This window comes from Astatotilapia calliptera, chromosome 15 (assembly GCF_964374335.1).
Source record: "Astatotilapia calliptera chromosome 15, fAstCal68.1, whole genome shotgun sequence".
NCBI lineage: Eukaryota > Metazoa > Chordata > Actinopteri > Cichliformes > Cichlidae > Astatotilapia > Astatotilapia calliptera.
In genome coordinates this window covers 17141210-17159010 of record NC_137436.1, presented here as the reverse complement: position 1 = coordinate 17159010, position 17801 = coordinate 17141210, and the positions used below count along the sequence as shown (strand labels likewise).

The 17801-nt window shown below is 38.1% G+C and overlaps 1 protein-coding gene across 3 annotated transcripts in view; it reads left to right on the top strand.

Annotated features, from left to right (window-relative positions):
- Nucleotides 1-17801, top strand: part of sipa1l1 (signal-induced proliferation-associated 1 like 1) — a 95949-nt gene that overhangs the window by 31055 nt on the left and 47093 nt on the right. For 2 of the 3 annotated variants that reach the window (XM_026143586.2, XM_026143588.2), the window contains exon 2: nt 8069-8137. The exons of the other annotated variant lie outside the window; for it this stretch is intronic. The gene's annotated coding sequence lies outside the window, so the exon portion shown is untranslated. The remainder of the gene's footprint in view (nt 1-8068; nt 8138-17801) is intronic. 3 annotated transcript variants of the gene reach the window in all.

The window sequence follows — 17801 nt, the reverse complement described above, 5'->3', positions numbered from 1 at the left end:
CAATTTTGCATTTTATTTTCAGGCACTTTGTTACTGGGAATCTCAAAAGCACATCATTTGTCCCCAATGCTTTAGTTGCATCTTCAAAAAAGCCAACTTTAGCAGGTTAAGAGGTATAAAATGGTAATTTTGCACCAACAAGATGATTCCAAAATATGCCAAAAACTTGGTATGACACCACTCCAAGTCACACCAAGTTTTGGAAGAACACATTGCAAAAATGAAGGACAAAAGAAGCGGCTATTTATAAGCTGATAAATAGTTTCTGTCATGTCAGGCAATGGGGGGGGCAAAGACATGGTAAATTGGCAAATCTCTGACTAACATTGACTCAAACTTTCTGACTTCATTGTCTGTGAAGGAACGCATGCAGACTCAATTTTAATCATACTTTATTTTCAGTCAATATGAGACTGAATGTAATACACTATGCATGTGGTCATTCTACGTATCTATCCACTGTTCATTGACCATTGATTGGCCTCCCTAGGGTCACAGACCTTAACCATATCAATCTTATTAGAGATGGAACAAAATGCAGCCAACATCCATAGAAGAGCTTTGAAAGTCCTTCAAGATGCCAGAAGAATTATTCCTGAAGACTTAAAAACAAAGCTTAGCTAAGAAATAAAGGTGCTCATACCAAACACTGACTGAACCATTTCCATATACGTTTGCACTCATTCCCATTTTCCTACCAAGGCATAAGACTTTTGCACAGCAGTGTGCATGCAGAACTAAACCATCGATTAAACTGCTATTGTCGCAGCACGGAGGTATGTTTGTGCCTGTATTTACAGACAGACACTCTCCCTGGTTAGTTTGATCAGTTAACTTAAGCTATCCTCCCACAGAAATTGTCAGACAGTGTTTTTGGCTTTGTCTGTAGTGATGCTACCTGGTACTGTGTTTAGAGTGTCAGAACAACAAAGAGCAGAGAGAGAACAAAACGCTGGGCTAATTGCTGTAAGTAGTGGGATTGTGTCTTTAGATGTCAGGTTTAAAAGCGTTGGCACGTACTCATTCTCCCTCTCTCGTCTTTTGTTTACCTTGATGTTATGGCGGCATTTTTCTTTTTCTTTGTGCGGCTGGTAAATTGGCATATCTCTGACTAACAGTGACTCAAACTTCCTGACTTCATCGTCTGTGAAGTAATGCACGCAAGGACTCAATTTTAATCATACTTTATTTTCAGTCAATATGAGACTAAATGTAATAAAATATTAGATTAGCAGACAGAATTAGTTTAATTTGCCAGAATGAATGCTCTGACAGCTTCATCTGTCACTGTATACATGAATGAGTTAAACATGTGGTTCCAGTGACTGACAGACTGTTAAAAAACGTATATTGCTTTACTTGTGATTGTAGGCGCACATATGAATCAGCAAGTCTACATTAGTAAGGGAATAAAGTGATGTAAAATGTATTTTAGGTTTTATCAAACAGAAGAAAATGTCTTTTAATTCTACTTATAATCATCTTGGAGACATAAAAGGCGCAAGAAGTCTTCCTGGCAACTCTGCTTTGCCATGGCTACCCCTGTCGCTACTGATGTTTATAGTGTGAACTCGAGTAAAGGGAGAGGAAAATAAAATAAAAAAAGTACCATGTTTTTGTTGTCAAGCTGTTGTGGGCTGGAGTTTTATGAGCTTTGAGGCTGGGGATGTGGTAAGGGTGATTTATAGCTTTCATTATCAAGGTTTTACCACACTGTTGGTTCCCGACAGGCTCCCCACAGGTCTGCACACAGTTGAGGTAAGTGTGAAGGCTTGTGGTTAGACAAAGGCAGTGAACAGTTAAATTTACCTAAGGTGCAGCTTTATCCCCAGGGATTCAACTTTAATTCCTTCCGAAGTATGCATCAGGTGCTGCTGGGTTTTTGAGAAACGACACACATGGATTTTTTTCTCCTTCTTGTGCTCACTGCAAAGTGCAGACACAATCGTCTGGAGATGAGGTGGAAGAGTAGAGAGTGCAAAGGTTTCCTTTTTTCCCCCAGATGAACTTGTGAACTCAAGTTTCTTTACTGGCTACTTTTGCTTCACATTATCTTTTTATATTTCTATCTCAAGCCCTTTCTCTGGTATTTGGTCTTGAGCCCATCTTTTTGTACTGATTTGGCATGTTTTTTATTTCCCTGTAAAACTTCCTTTTTTTTTTTTTTTTTTTTTTTGGTCTTCCTCTCTCCACTCCTTTCTCTTTAGCTTTGTAGACTTCAGCTCTGTTGTGATTTATAGTCATAGCAGAGGATCTGCTACTTTGGTCATGCTTTTCTAACCCTGTGCAGATGATTCCCAGGCTTTTTCAGTCACACAGTTGCTTCTTTTTCTTGTTTTCTTTTTCTTTCTTGTTCTTTTGTTGTTGTGATACTTTGCTAAAAAACCAGCCACATCACTGCCATGACCGCTTAACGGTGTCGTGGATAGAACAGTTATGATTACCATTAATTTTCTACAAAGACTCTTGGTATGTAGACTTTTGGAAAATGACATACTCACATGTCAGTGGTTATGAGAACACACTTGTGAAGACTATTACCATGATGACAGTAAGTCAGAGGCTTTAGTGGCCGGTGGTTGAACTCCTCCTGGCAAGTCAGGAGTTTCATGAATAGCTTTGGCCCATCAAAACCTGACTGGACGGCAGCGCGAGCTAGCACACACGAAACGTTTGCTGAATAGTAGCAGTGGCTAAAAGCAGGCCTAATCCAGCTGCAGGTTTAACCGACAAATAGATTTGATACAGTGACTCTGCCAGCCTGTATCCCCATTTTCCAAGGAGCTGAATAGTGTGGGAGAGAGAAACTGAGGCTTATGTCCCCGTGATGGAGGAATGTGAAGAGCAAGCAGTTGAGACTTGATAGAGAGCTATAGCCAAAGCATTGAAGACAGGTTTACAATGGGTAGAAAGTGAGGATAGGTGGCAAAGGAACAAAGCTGCTTCTGCTGGCTTGCACTGGCTAAGAAGTGGCTTTGGAAGGAAATCCACAGAGAATTTGATGCACTGAGTTTTTGCAAGTGCTGTGAGTCCCATACCCAGACACCTTCATGGGGCTTTGCACAGTATGCTTTTCCCCTCCCTCTATGCAACATGACCTACCTCAAACTTTATTGACTCACTTCCCTAATGTGGGGCATTTATAACGTGGAGTGAGAGTGTGGTATTTTTATGGGCTAAAAAAAAAAAAAAAAAAGGTGTTGACTTTTTACATCAGCGTGGTGCAGTTTTTCTTTTCAGTCTTGGCATTTGTGAAGCATTGCCTGCTGATGATCAGAGACTAGGCAAAGGTAGAGGGGGTTACATAAGAAGTACTTACAAGGTGCTAATTATTCTTCAGAGTTCAATGCTTTTTCTCAAGTAGACAGGAAACGATAATCTAACGGCACATGTCGCAACACTTGAATTTGTATCTTAATAGGTGTAAGTAACGGGATGTGGCATCGTTTTTTTTTGGTTTTTTTTGTTTTTTTTTGGTGAGCATATTTTGGTAAAGCCTAATTTGTATAAATTGAATTCGTTGCAAAAGACTGCAAAATGCCAGCTGTCAGGTTCATTATTTCCCCATCTTGTCTGTACTGCAACAGGCTCAGGCTTTAAGCGTTCATGATTTACACCACAACAGTATCACTGTGATGTTTCCGGACTCTCATCTTACCTGCCATTTGTTGTTTCTTCTCAGTTGAAGAAGCTTCTGTCATAATGTTATAATAAGCCGCAGGTCACCCTGGCTGCAAGCGTTGTGGTAAAATTCAGAATGAAAAGAGCGTTTCACAAAAATCTCATCATATCTAGTTAAATTTAAAGATGGATTTATAGAAAGAATTTATAGTTGGTTAATGAAACAATAAATGTGTGCCAAATACACACAAGAATTACTGCACTGAACTACTTGGCAAGCATTTGGTTGTCAGCTATGACCACCAGTAGCTGACTTGGAAGGGAACTACCTAAATCCTCTGCTGCATACCCTCTGCCAGACATCTGGACGCTGTCTGTTTTACGACCTGCAACTTGAGCTTAGGGTCTGTCTGAATCCAGTGTTCCAAAGTATGATTTGTATTATGAAGGTGCCTCCTAAAGAAAAAAAAAATCTAGCCAAAGGACACATTCCATTTAATCACGGGCTTTTTTGTTGTCATGTTGGATTGTGTTTTCTAGCCAAAGCTAACAGATTCCCTCTATGGTAAAATAAGAATACGTTATCTTACAGAAATCTAGAGTTGGCTGTTGAAAGTTTAATTCAGATGTTTTGCAGATTGAATTCGACGTTGATACTTTACTTAACTAGGCAGGCATAATCTTTAAATCCCAGGCTGATGTAAAGCTGATGGGTGGAAATGTATTTAATAGTTGCAGCTACATCTAAAAACTGACATTTTTATTTGCCTACTGCTTAGAACCAGGGGGTCAAAGCATCTTGCGTAGCTTGTGGCTTTGGCTTAAGACATGACCTTGAACTGGTCAGCCAGTCCGGACCTTTCCTTTTAATCTTGTTTTTAGCTTCAAATCACCTCTTTTTACTGCTCTCTAAAACTCATGTCTCCCAGACATTTCTGCAGTCTGTCTGGCTGCTTTTTTTTTTTTTTTTTTTTTTTTAAAAGCACTTCTGATTTCTCCTACCTAACTTGTCACTCTCACAGCACTCAGCTGCTTTTAGAGAATCTTTTATCTGCCGTGACAGTCTTCAGTCTGTCAAAGCATTGGTCTTAGCTACGGCTCACTGTACTTGCCTGCATAAACTTAACGGATTTTACAGGTGCTTTTGGAGCTCTCATCATTCCAAAGAGTAAAAGATGATATTTTGAATTTTCTTAGCAGCTCTGGGACAAACTTATCAATGCTGGACTCTTTGATGTTTTATTTAACTTGCATGTGTCATGCGTGTCCATAGTTAATGACCACATGTTTTAAAATGTGTTTCAGCGGGGCTCATAATCATTAACTAGCAAGTGTTAACAGAGCGTGGCTAATGGACAAGTTTCTCTGAAAGTGTGGCCTTGTGAAGCCAATCGGACTTAGTGGCAGGCACAGCAAAATGTTGTCTAGTTGCTGTACATCTCATTTCCCCTGAATGTTTTAAATGTGGAAATGTGTAACCTGCCATTCATTTTCTAAGCATTACTCAGAGTCCTGTGTAATTTTTCCCAGACTGAAAATCAGCACAAAAAGCAGCTGTTTTGATAATGGATAAGTTATGGGAAGCATTTTCTTTTCCTTTCTGTGCTTCCCGAGTTTGAAATTCCCCACATCACATTGACCAGGTGCAGATAGTCCTAAAAGGAGTTGTGCAGTGGGGCTAAAGAAAGGTCATAAAGCAAGGACAGATAAGTAGAGTTTGTGTGATACAGTATGACCGATGATGGGCAGCGGTTTGGCGTTTAGTTGAGTCATACATTGGTCATCTTTGTTTTTTTATTATCAACTAGGCAACTGTGGAAAGTGCTGGAAGGAGTGAGTGTGTGAACATGTGTTCCAGTTTGCATAGAGTAGAAGGCTTTCCTCAGACTGACATGAGGGGACCATTAGCAAGCCTCATTAGGCTGAATGCCAGCCTGCAGAAACAGACTATGGAGAGGTCCAAGGTCCAGGTCAGCAGTCTGCACTAATAGCCTGGGGTATAGTGAGATGGCAATAAAGATGACTGCTGCTCCAAACTATTTTGCATCAGAGGATGGAAGAGAGTTTGGAGACTGTAACCAGGTTTGGAGATGAGGATCGGAGTAGAACAATTACGTTTTTTTTTTTTGTTTGTTTGTTTGTTTGTTTGTTTTTTAAACATGGGGAACGGGAAAGTGAATTGATGTGGTTTTCTGCCTGCCGCCTCCTGTATGTTTATGGGTTGATGGGTTTCAAGTGTTCTCAAAAATTAACCATAAGGGGAAACGGGCAGTGCCATGAAGGATACGTATTATTACGTGTTGGATTTTGAACCCTGTTCATCTTTCTGTACTACTAGCACTACTGTTTAGGCTTAGTAAATGACAGTAAGTGATTAAAAGAGTGCAACCTGTGGAAAATGGTTAAACTGCTGAATTGCTACCCAGCTCTTCCACAAGATTGAAAATATGGTGGCAGTTGAGGGTAGCCAGTAGATCCTGTTCTGTAAAGTGTAAAGTTCTTGGAATTTAGTCTGTTCTGTTACTACAATGTCAATCAGCACGTGCCTGCTCGCAATGGGCGGATTGCATGCTTCCTTTAACATAACCACTGCTGTGATTAAAAAAGCGGAACAGCTGATAGTGACTAAAGATAGCACACAGATTGACTTCTGTGGCACAGTTGCACAATATAGTGATGTAACACTGATGAATCTATTAGATATAAATGTAGTCCTTTCTAGTGTTTGACCCATGCAGAGAAATAGGGATAGGTCTTTTTTTCCCCTTCAAGCAGCAATTTACTGATCAACTGTGTAAAAGTCTAATATACACATAGTATTGGCTCGTTTGATAGTTGGTGTCTAGAAGGATAAGTAAAAACTTTATGAATGTATATGTTGTTTCTAGTAAACACATAATGCCTAAACAGCAGGTCAGATCACTGCCAATTAAACAGAAACTCGCCTTGCATTAGCTTTCTGCTTTAAGCCGAGTGTTTCCTACAATTAGAGCAGTGGCCTTCAAACTGTAGGACAAGGAGCCACTGCAGGTGGAGGCCAGACAATCAGGTGAAAAATACAGAGTTAACTTAAAGTAATTTAATGTATGTTTAATAGAAATAAGCAAGAGATGGCTGATACTGCTGACAGTTTCTTTTTTGGATGATAACAATTGATAAACTTGGTGTGAGGTTGTGAGACTTGCCACAATTTACTCCCTGAAGGCCTGACATCAACCCCAGCTATATATCAAGTGTGAGGTAAATTGGGTTAACTGTAGCTGAGGGAAGAAAATAAAAATAAAGAATCCCTTTATTCATTAGTGCAGTGTAAATTTTTGGGACAGTGCATTTCTGGGATCCTTCACTTATCATGAGTTTAGGTCTGACCTAATTGTTTATTTAAGCTGGGAAACAGATGGTTAAAGTTGGTATTGATCAGCGCTCATCACAACTAACATCAAATCAAATGAATTCCCACGACCACACAGATGGAAGTTATAACAAGCGTTTCTGCAGTGTGCAGAGTTGGCGAATGCAACTGCATCGGTTCTCCAGGAAATCCAACCAGCCTCCATAGGGAGGAAATGAAATACGTGCATGCTGGGATGTGTGTGTTTAAAAACAACTCCTAGATGACTGGTTTGACCTGTGATTACAGTGGACGCTGTACTTTTGTGAGCCCTTATCCCCAACTGTACAATTTGCATCTTTGTTTGAAGCCTGTTTTGGAATTTCAGTAAGCCACAAAACCTTACATATTATTTTTGTAACTATCCTAATGGATGTCATTCATTAGACTGTGTGTCAATTAAGATTTGCCCTTCATTACAGGCCTGATGATTTTTGCAGTCTTGTTAGTTTGTGTGTGATGGTCCTTGAACTGGAATTACCACAAGCATTTTGAGATACTCCATTAAATTAGCGCTTTCATTTTTTTCTCTCCCAGAGGCTTTTAGCTGAATATAATGAGCTAAGCAATTTTTTTTTGTGTGTGTGTGTGTCACTGAAAAGGACTATACCTTTTTATTTAATTATTTTTAATTTGTTGCTTTATTTATTAATTGGTTAATCAGTAATGCGGTTTGGTTTTCAAGTAAAAGCTAGTCTGTAGGGTGCGAGGTAAAAAACAAACTTAAATTCTGGCTTTTCAGTGATTTAACAAGTTCAGTTGTGGTGAATCTAAGAGGCACTGTAAGTCCTGTAAAATCAAATACTCATGTTAATATTTAGATATATTGCAATTGTATGTTATTATTGTAGATAATGGTGTCTAAATATGCAAAATTCATAGATGGGTATTTACTACTTGGGTCAAAAATTTGTAATATTTTCCTGATTGGTCTCTCATTAAGCTCGTCTTTCATAGAAGCACTCTTTTCTCTACAGGTGTTGCATTTCTGTTATTTTTATTTGACCTCACTGTGTACGCTATTCCTCATGCGCAAATTATCATCTTCTATTTTAGGTTACCTGTACAGCTTTCAGGCTGTGTCATCTGCACTTCACTGGTGTTGACGAGATACCGGGATCAACAGTGAGTATCCAACTTGCTCAGCTGGATTTTCAGGGTCTGTTGGGTTACATTCATCATAGATGTTGATGCAGATGGTATCAGTGTTAATGCTCTTTTGTGTTGCTTTTTATCACCAAAAATAACTCAGAACTTCTCAAAGTAAATGTTTCTGTGCTTGATCTTCTTATAAGAAGAGCTGGTTTTATTAGATATTAGATATGTGGCTACCATAAAGATTCTAGCAACAGGCTGTCAAAGTACCAGAGTGTTTATATGTATTACAATTGTAATAATATAAAAACTAGCATCCTTAGAAACAATCAAACTCTTCCGTGTGCCCTTCACTTCTAATTGGCTTTCAGATGTAGTCTTCCTCCTGCCACCTACTTGAAATATGGAGTTAAACTTTATGGACACTGGACAGATGGTAGGTCTAGCAACTCTAAAGTAATTCAGTTGAGTAAAAAATGCCAGAAAATAATATCTTGGTTGTCTAAGGTATTCATAATATTACTAAAAAAATGCATAATAAATAAATAGAATAGAATAGATTGTAAAAATAAGGCGTAAACTGCTCTGAAATAAGAACTAGCGAGTAGGCGGCCCTTATCTATGAGTTTGAAACAGCATGTTTTGTTCCAGTAAATGCTTTGCTTCCCTCTCTGTGTATTTCTATCCCTCTTTCGCTTCTTTTTCTTTCTCTCTCACCTCCTCCCCCAGCCAGCATAGCTGCTCTCCTCTACTCCCACACACACACAGACACTACTACAGTCACACAAGAATGAGGGGGAGAAAAGAATGAGATATGGTGAAAGGAAAAACACCAGGGAAGAGAAATGGAAATTATAATAAAGAGCGAAGGAAATTAATATAATGGGATAGAGAGAGATAAAACAGAAAACGGAAAAAAAATGATGTGCATAAGAATTTTAATGAAAATCTATTTGGACTCAAAAGTAACACAGGTGGTTGGTAAAGTCTGTTTATCTTGTAATTTAGAATCCTGGAAGTCCACGAGCCTTAAAAAAGAAGCGAATACAAATTTGCATGAAATATTTGGGAAAATTCTCATAAGATAGATTTGCATGAGTGTTCTCTTGCAGAACAAATATAAAGAAAAGCTGAGTGTATAGGACTCCTAATAATAAACCACTAAATTGCAAATGGCGTTTTCAGGCTTACACTATGATTAGTTTCTTTGACTTCTTCTAAAATGTGGTCTGAGCTTAATTTCCGTCTTAATTATAGACTAACACAATCTGGAAAAACTAATAACATGCAAATACGATCTTGAGTTTTAGTGAACACACAGAGTTATCATTTAAAGTTCAGGAAAATCAAAGTGAACCTCTGTGCTAACAGCTTCACCAAAACCAAAACCTCCTAGGAGTGGGTGTTTCAATTGAGAGGTTCAGAAGTGTGAATTGTAGAGGGAGCCCCTCACTATAAGTAAGTTATACAAAGTGTGATTACTAACAAGGTCTGGTTTCCTCAAGAATGAGTGATTGCTGTGAACCATGCCCCGATCAAAACAACCTTTACAGGACCTTTTAGTAGAAGCATTTTACTCGAAAAGCATACAAAACCCTTGGATGTTTATCATTCCACAAGATCAATTATATTCAAATGGAGGAAACGTTGGACTGTTGCTGCTCTTTCTGGGAGTAGGCGTCTTACAATGATCACACCAAAAGCACAATGTGCAATATTGAAAGAGGTGAAAAAGAACCCATGAGTAACAGCAAAACACCTGCAGAAATCTATACAACTTGCTATAATCTTTGCTCACATCCTCACTATAAGAAAAACACTGAATAAGAATGGTGTTAATGAAACACCACCATAAAGGAAACCACCACACTCCAAAAAATGCCTTGTGGCATGTTTAAAGTAAAAAAAATAAACAAAGAGAAAATCTCCTCGGTGGAGTAATGAGTTAAACACACATACATAAATCTGCATTTTGGAGGGAGAAAACGCACTAATTCAAAGTACGGTGGAGGCAGCATCACTGTCTGGGCCTGGACATAAAGTTATCAAAAAGAATTTCAAAAGGTGAAAAGTTATCAATAAATTCTGGGGAATGATTAGGAGACATTTCATAAAGCAATAAGGAAAAACGTCCATAGTACATAAATAAACAACTAAATGGTTAAGAGAAGAATGGCGTCGAATGGACAACTTGAGTCCTGTGGTCTGATTGATATCCCAGCCAAGCAAGATGCCGACTTGAAGAGGGGTTATCAATACAAAAGGTTTTGTATGAAGAATAGTCCAGAAATTTTCCTCTTTATTGCACAAATCTCATCAGTGGTTACAGGAAGTATATAATGAAGGTGGTTGGTGCCGAAGAATGTACATCTATTTTCTGCTTAGTCAGTTTAGGCTGAAGAAGTTAGTTGAAGAAGTTGCACTTGAGTGTGTCTAGTGATAAGAGGAAATCAGTACCATGCAGTGACTGTCTGTTTAGATGGCAATGAGTCACAGTAACTGAAGCTAATTGCCATAAATAGTAATATGTCCCTAAAGAGGGAGGGGAGTTTTACTTTTTGCAGCAGCCTAAATGCTTTTAAGGACAAACTCATAAACTGTCCAAAGGTTCAATATCAATATTAACCTTGTTAACTAATAATGGCTCCAGATTTATAATTTGTCAGACAAATACACATTTTTGTAGTTTTTCCTCAGATGAACCTCTGTGCTAAGAGCTCTTAAACAGTCAAGGCAAATTAAAAAACAAACAAACAAAAAAACCCTTGAGCTACAATTTGAAAGTCTGCACTTCACTCACATTTTCATTGTAACCAAACAGAATTGATGTATTAGCCCTACATGGCCAAGCATCCATGTCTACTATAGTAGCTACATCTATAGTCACTCCTATACAGTGGTTTGCTAAGTTTGCAGAATCTATTTAAACACTTCTCGCCTGAATGGATATCAACTCTTTTTGAAAAAGCACTTCCTTCACTTCCTGTTTGCCCAGGTTTTCCAGGTTTTGTTCCGCTGCAGGCAAATGCCCCATAGTGTTGACACATGTCAGTGGTTGTTTTACAACCTTGAACATCTTTGCATGAAGTTGAACTGATTTGATGGCATACATCTTTCTGGATGGTTGTAGCAGCACCGCCTGTGCTTGCAGTGTTTGTATGTATGATTGGAGGATGGAGGCAGCCATGGATGGATGGAAAGAAGAGAGAGTGAAAGCATAGTTGACTTGATGGACTGACTTACTCACTTACTTTAAGCATCCATTTCTTTCCCACTTTCAGTCTCAGCATCTCATCTCCTCCCACATACTCTCACATTGAGTGAGGAATCAGTCCTTCTCACTTCTATTATCTCTCCATATCTATCTCTGTCGCTCTCTCTGCCACTTCATTCTGGCCATTCTGTACCAATCGAATACGCCTGCTGTGGGCACGAATGAGTCCCACAGCAATCATACCACGTCCTCATTAGGTCTATTCTAGTGGCCCGCCTTATCCTGCTTCATCCCTTTTCTCCTATAATTGGGCAAAAACCTCTGCCTACCTGTCAGCAGCAGCCCCAGTACAAATGCTGCAATTTATTCTTTACTGCCACAGGGCATCTTAGAAGTGTGTAGGTTTTGACAATGGTTTCAGAGTAACCATGGGACATTGCTGTCCAGTGTCAATTATAGCAAATAGCTGAATCCTGGGGAATCAGTTGTTACACAGTCCACCACCACCTTTGCTACCTTACGTTAATGACTGTGCCACTGACAGAAAGAGGCAGCTTTTAAAAGTGAACACTCTCTGGTCACGTTATTAGTTACACTGGTTCTGCTGCTTGTTAAAGGAACTATCTAATCACATGGCAGAAACTTTAGGTGTATAGACACGGCCAAGAGGATCTGCTGAGGTTTAAGCCAAATGTCAAAATAGGAAAGAATGGTTTCTGCTGATACCAAGTACAGATCAATACCATTGCTAAATTAATCATTTTTATTCCTCACTGAGGTATTTTGAGTAAGGATTGCACCAACAGCTGATTGGTGCATCCCTAATTTGTACTGATCAGCTGCCTTTGAACTAGCATCATTCAGCGATAGCTCACAATGTATATGCAGATGAAGAGATGTAGAAAAGGTTAAAAGGTGAAGTTCAGTAACTTGCATAAAAAGTAACATGGCAGCCACTGACAGAGCGGTTGTGGCTAATTACAAGGACACGACCGGTATGTTGGCCAAGCTTTGTGGTGAATTACAGTTTAACTGAGTGTGCGTTTAGCCATTTTTCTTATGGTAAAAGCATGTTTTGTGTTGGTGAAATAAAATTTAAAAAGGGCCTCCAGTAACTTGCGTATAATGATATGTCTGTGATAACATGGACTTATATTTTGGTCATTTAATGGCTGTTTGCAAAGAGTGCTTTAATGTTTTAAGAGTTTTCATGTAAAGACTCAACTGAAAATACATCAGAATAATGGCTGTTATGTCTCATTAAAAGAAGGGAAAGGAGCTATGTTTGTGCTAATGTACGTGTCTTTGCAAACTGCTCATAAGTGAAGAAAAGTACAATGAAAGAATAGAAGTAGCCCATAAGACTTGATGTAAACAACATAAAAGCACAGATCTATCGAATCTCAGCAATTTGGACTGCGGGTGGTGGTGTAATGATGCAGTGGATATTTTTTGGCACAGTTTGAACTATTTAAACACCATAGCCCCTCTGAGTTTTGTTGGAGAGTGTACGTGTGCGTAACATCTTCTAATGGCTGCTACAGCATGACACCATGCCTGGTCACAAATCTCAAGTAAGCTCAGGCTGGTTTCTGGAACATGACAGTGAGTTCACTTACATTAAGTGACTTCCACGTTCACCAGATCTCCATCTTTTTTTCAATGCAGTAGGAGAATTGCATCATTAAGGTGATACCTGTGTCTACAGCACATCCCAAAGGTGCTCTATTGCAGCGGTCTCCAACCCCCAGGCCACAGACTGGTACTGGTCCATGAAGTATCAGGCCGCGAGAGTTGAACCTCGGTTGTGAAATTTATAGCTTTCAAGGTTTTTATCATTTACTCAGTTTCCCTGGGCTTTTCCCATGTTGTAGTAATGTATCTTATTTTGAAAGAAATATTTATGTGTTACCATAGCGACCAGAGCGCATTAAGGGGCAGAGAGGAGGATGTCACTCTTAGTGTTGTTGGCGCATTTCAGGAATTCACATTTATTATTATATTTACAAAATGCCACAGTTTCTTTCTTAGTTGTATCACTTTATGTTGTTTATCTGCGACACCTTAAAGGGCGGCCTGTGAAAATATTGTCTGACATTAAACCGGTCCGTGGCACAAAAAAGGTTGGGGACCACTGCTCTATTGGATTGAGAGCTGGTGACTGTGACCACTTGAGTACAGTGAATTCATTGTTGTGTTCAAGTAACCAATTAGAAATTATCTGAGCTTTGTAAGCTTCCTGTGTCTGACTGGGAAGCAGTGGGATGGTGGTTAACACTGTTGCCTCACAGCAAGAAGGTCCTGGGTTATCTCGGTTTAATCCGGCTTCCTCCCACAATCAAAGGACATCCAGTTAACGGGTGTAGGTTAACTGGTGATTCAGAATTTCCCATAGTTGTGAAATAGTTATCTGTTATGAGCTTTGTGACATGCTGTGTTATCCCGCTGGAAGCATGCCTTGATGACCTATGGACGTGGTCACCATCAATACTAGACTCTGGTGTTTAAACAGTGCTAGGTTTGCATTAAGGGAACCTAAATGTGCCAAGGAGATATTCCTCATATAATTACAGCACTGCCACCAGTGTCAGCCATTGTACAAGGAAGGGGTGAGCCATGCTTTTTTTTTTGTGTGTATATACACTGGAGTCTGAGCCCTAAAATCTAAATGCTGCAGCAGAAATTGAGATAGAGAGACATTTTTCCTATTTTTGTTTTAATTTTTTATTCTTTGGTCCAATTTTAGTGAGCCTAAGTGAATTATAACATCAGTTTGATGTTTTTGTCTGGCAGCTGGGCAGCCAGCGTCAATCTGCTGCTCTAAACCATCTGCTTCAAGGTTCAGTGTGTTGTGTGTTTGGAGATGCTCTTCTGCGCACTTTTGTTGCAACGACTGGTTATTTGAGCTCCTGCTGCCGTCCTATGAGCTCGAAGGCTCCTGTGTTCTCTGTCATTAATGAGGCATTTTCACCCAGAGAATTGCCATGGATTTCTGCCATGCAACCGGCTCATTACTTGTTTTAATGAGCAGTTGAACACGCATACCTAACAAGTGGCCGGTGAGCGTATTTAAGTTCATTTATTGACATAGGTGGATTGCTTGTTTGGGCTGACTACACATGATCGGGTGGTACTTTCTAGAAGCAAAAATGTAGTTATGCATACTTATTTAGGTTAAAAAATATTTTTTTTTATACTGTTAAAGCTTGAATTTTTGTAGCATACCTGGGTTTGGTGGCTTTTGTATATTGTTTCAAATGCCATTAAAATAAGAGCAAAACTAAAAGGGCAGAGTAGATGAAGAATGAAGACACAGTTAAAGATATTTTATTTAAAATGGGGGAAATTTGGAATCGAAGAATACTTATGTTATCAAAAGCAGAAGACATGTGGTAGCATAATCAACTTTGTTATTAATACAATAGTTTGTATGTTGTTATATATATATATTTTTTCTTGGAAATTAACACTCTGGACTTTAGTCATGAGAATAAATGTCTCATCCATTCCCCATCTGACCTGCCACTTCCTCTGGGTAAGCAGGAAGAGGCTGAGATGTGTTTCCTGTTGGAATATGAGACTGCTTCCTTGGCAAAAGCACAAGCTGGCATAGCCCTGGGTCTGAAAGCAACAGGAAGGAGTAGGGTTTCCTTACTGTATATTCATTGCACTCTGCATTATCCCCATCTCATTACAAGGCAGAAGCAGCTATCCGTACAATCCTTTTTTCTTTTTCTTTTTAAAACTTTGTAGGACTGATCATTCTTGACTAGTCTAAAAATCTCACAAACGAGAACTACATCTAAAAGGAACTTTTCAAAGTGTGCAGTGACAATTAAGAAGTTGTGCTACCATAGTTATAATCTCTTTTATTTTGTCTTTATAATAAGTGAATACATAAATGTAAAAACTTTAGTTACTCCTTGGTGTAGTGGGTTAGGTATTCACTTAACAAGCAAAAGATCCACGGTTGAATATCTGGAGGAGACACAAATTCCTTTCATTTATCAGGAATGGCATCCGACATAAAAACAGCCAAATCAAAAAGTGCTGTGAATAACAGAACCTTGTGAATAATGGAACAGCTGAAAGTAGCTTTATGAATAGAAAAAAAGAATAATATTTGGGTTTCCCATCACTGGTTACTTGTAAGCATTTAGCAACGGTATGTAGTATTAAATTTGTTATGTAGAGTACAAACACACATTTCTACTTTGCTGAACAAATGAATCAAAAGGCTTTGATTATACAGATCATATTGGGTGCCAAATGTAATTTGTACAAGCTTAGACTATATTAGTCCGACTTTGTCCTCTGCACTTATACTATTACTCAAATTATACTTAAATTTTGATTGTGTATGAAAAACTGCTTGTAAGAAAGAGTATGACTGTGTCCATGGAGAAGCTGATGTTTGTGGTATTATATGGTGTTTTGGAAAAGTGTATGCTTATGTCTATACGTAGGCTTTGTTGAAAATGTATATAATTTCTCTTAAAAAGATAAATCTCAAGAAGGAAAACATGATAACCCTATCTGAAGTCGTTCTAGGCTATTCCTCCACCAGTTTTTGTAACTCGTAGCTTGGATGTTGCATGCTCTCTGATTTTCATGCAGTAAGACTAAAAGCTTCCCGCTATTGTTACAGCAAGCTAATAAATTCTTACTGATGTCAAGTTATTACAACAAAGATATCATGTGTAGCCTCTCTTTCCTGTTAATTGGTTGTCTTCCAGTGCAATTTTCCATTTAAATTTCATTAACCACTGCTGTTGGCTCTCCCATTGTGAGTTTTACACTGCATGTGCTTTGACTGTCTTAATTTTCAAAATGCTGTTTTTCACCAACACTAGGTTGTTTGTCAAATTTCCCCCATTTTAATTAGAATGAAAACAACAGAATTAGAATGAAAACAACAGAATTAGAATGAAAACAACAGAGTTAGAATGAAAACAACAGAATTTGAATGAAAACAACAGAATTTGAATGAAAACAACAGAATTTGAATAAAAACAACAGAATTTGAATAAAAACAACGGAATTAGAATGAAAACAACGGAATTTGAATGAAAACAAAAGCATTTGAATGAAAACAACGGAATTAGAATGAAAACAACAGAATTTGAATAAAAAGAGTAGAATTAGAATGGAAACAAAAGCATTTGAATGAAAACAACGGAATTACAATAAAAAGAAGGGAATTAGAATGAAATGAATAGAATTTGAATGAAAACAACGGAATCAGAACAGAATTTGAATGAAAACAATGGAATTAACATGAAAACGACGGAATTTGAATGAACAGAACAGAATTTGAATGAAAACAATGGAATTTGAATGAAAACAACGGAATTAGAATGTACAGAACAGAGTTTGAATGAAAACAACAGAATTAGAATGAAAACAACAGAATTTGAATAAAAAGAAGGGAATTAGAATGAAATGAATAGAATTTGAATGAAAACAACGGAATTAGAACAGAACAGAATTTGAATGAAAACAATGGAATTTGAATGAAAACAATGGAATTTGAATGAAAACAATGGAAGTTTAAAACAAACAACAGAATTAGAATGAAAACAACAGAATTAGAATGAAAACAACAGAATTAGAATGAAAACAACAGAATTTGAATGAAAACAACAGAATTGCAATAAAAAGAAGGGAATTCGAATGAAATGAATAGAATTTGAATGAAAACAACGGAATTAGAACAGAACAGAATTTGAATGAAAACAATGGAATTTGTTTTAAACTTCCATTGTTTTCATTCAAATTCCATTGTTTTCATTCAAACAACAGAATTAGAATGAAAACAACAGAATTAGAATGAAAACAACGGAATTAGAATGAAAACAACGGAATTAGAATGAAAACAACGGAATTAGAATGAAAACAACGGAATTAGAATGAAAACAACGGAATTAACATGAAAACGACGGAATTTGAATGAACAGAACAGAATTTGAATGAAAACAATGGAATTTGAATGAAAACAACAGAATTAGAATGTACAGAACAGAATTTGAATCAAAACAATGGAATTTGAATGAAAACAACAGAAAACAACAGCATTTGAATGTACAGAACTGCTATCTGCGTTTCTCTCTATCCTCCTCTTTCGGCTTACATGTTTACTACATATAACAAGTACTGGAGAGCGAGCTGCTTTCGTTCTCAGTCCTACTCACTCCTCTCTTACTGCAGTGCTGTTCTAGCTCACTGTTGCCCACGCAGAGCTGCGCCATTTTGGAAATCTGCAGCTCGTTTCTGATGGCTGCAATCCATGGCTCTCTCTCTGTTTTTTAAATAAGTCACCTGTGCTGTGAGGCAGTGGAAAACAAGACGTCCTAATTTACTCAGTAGGCTTGTTTCATATCCAAATGCATGACTTGTCACCAGTTAAACGATCCTCTTGCTTTGCAGAATTGAACCAGAGCAAGCGAGACCATGTTGAGTTGTACTTGCTGCTGAGAAACG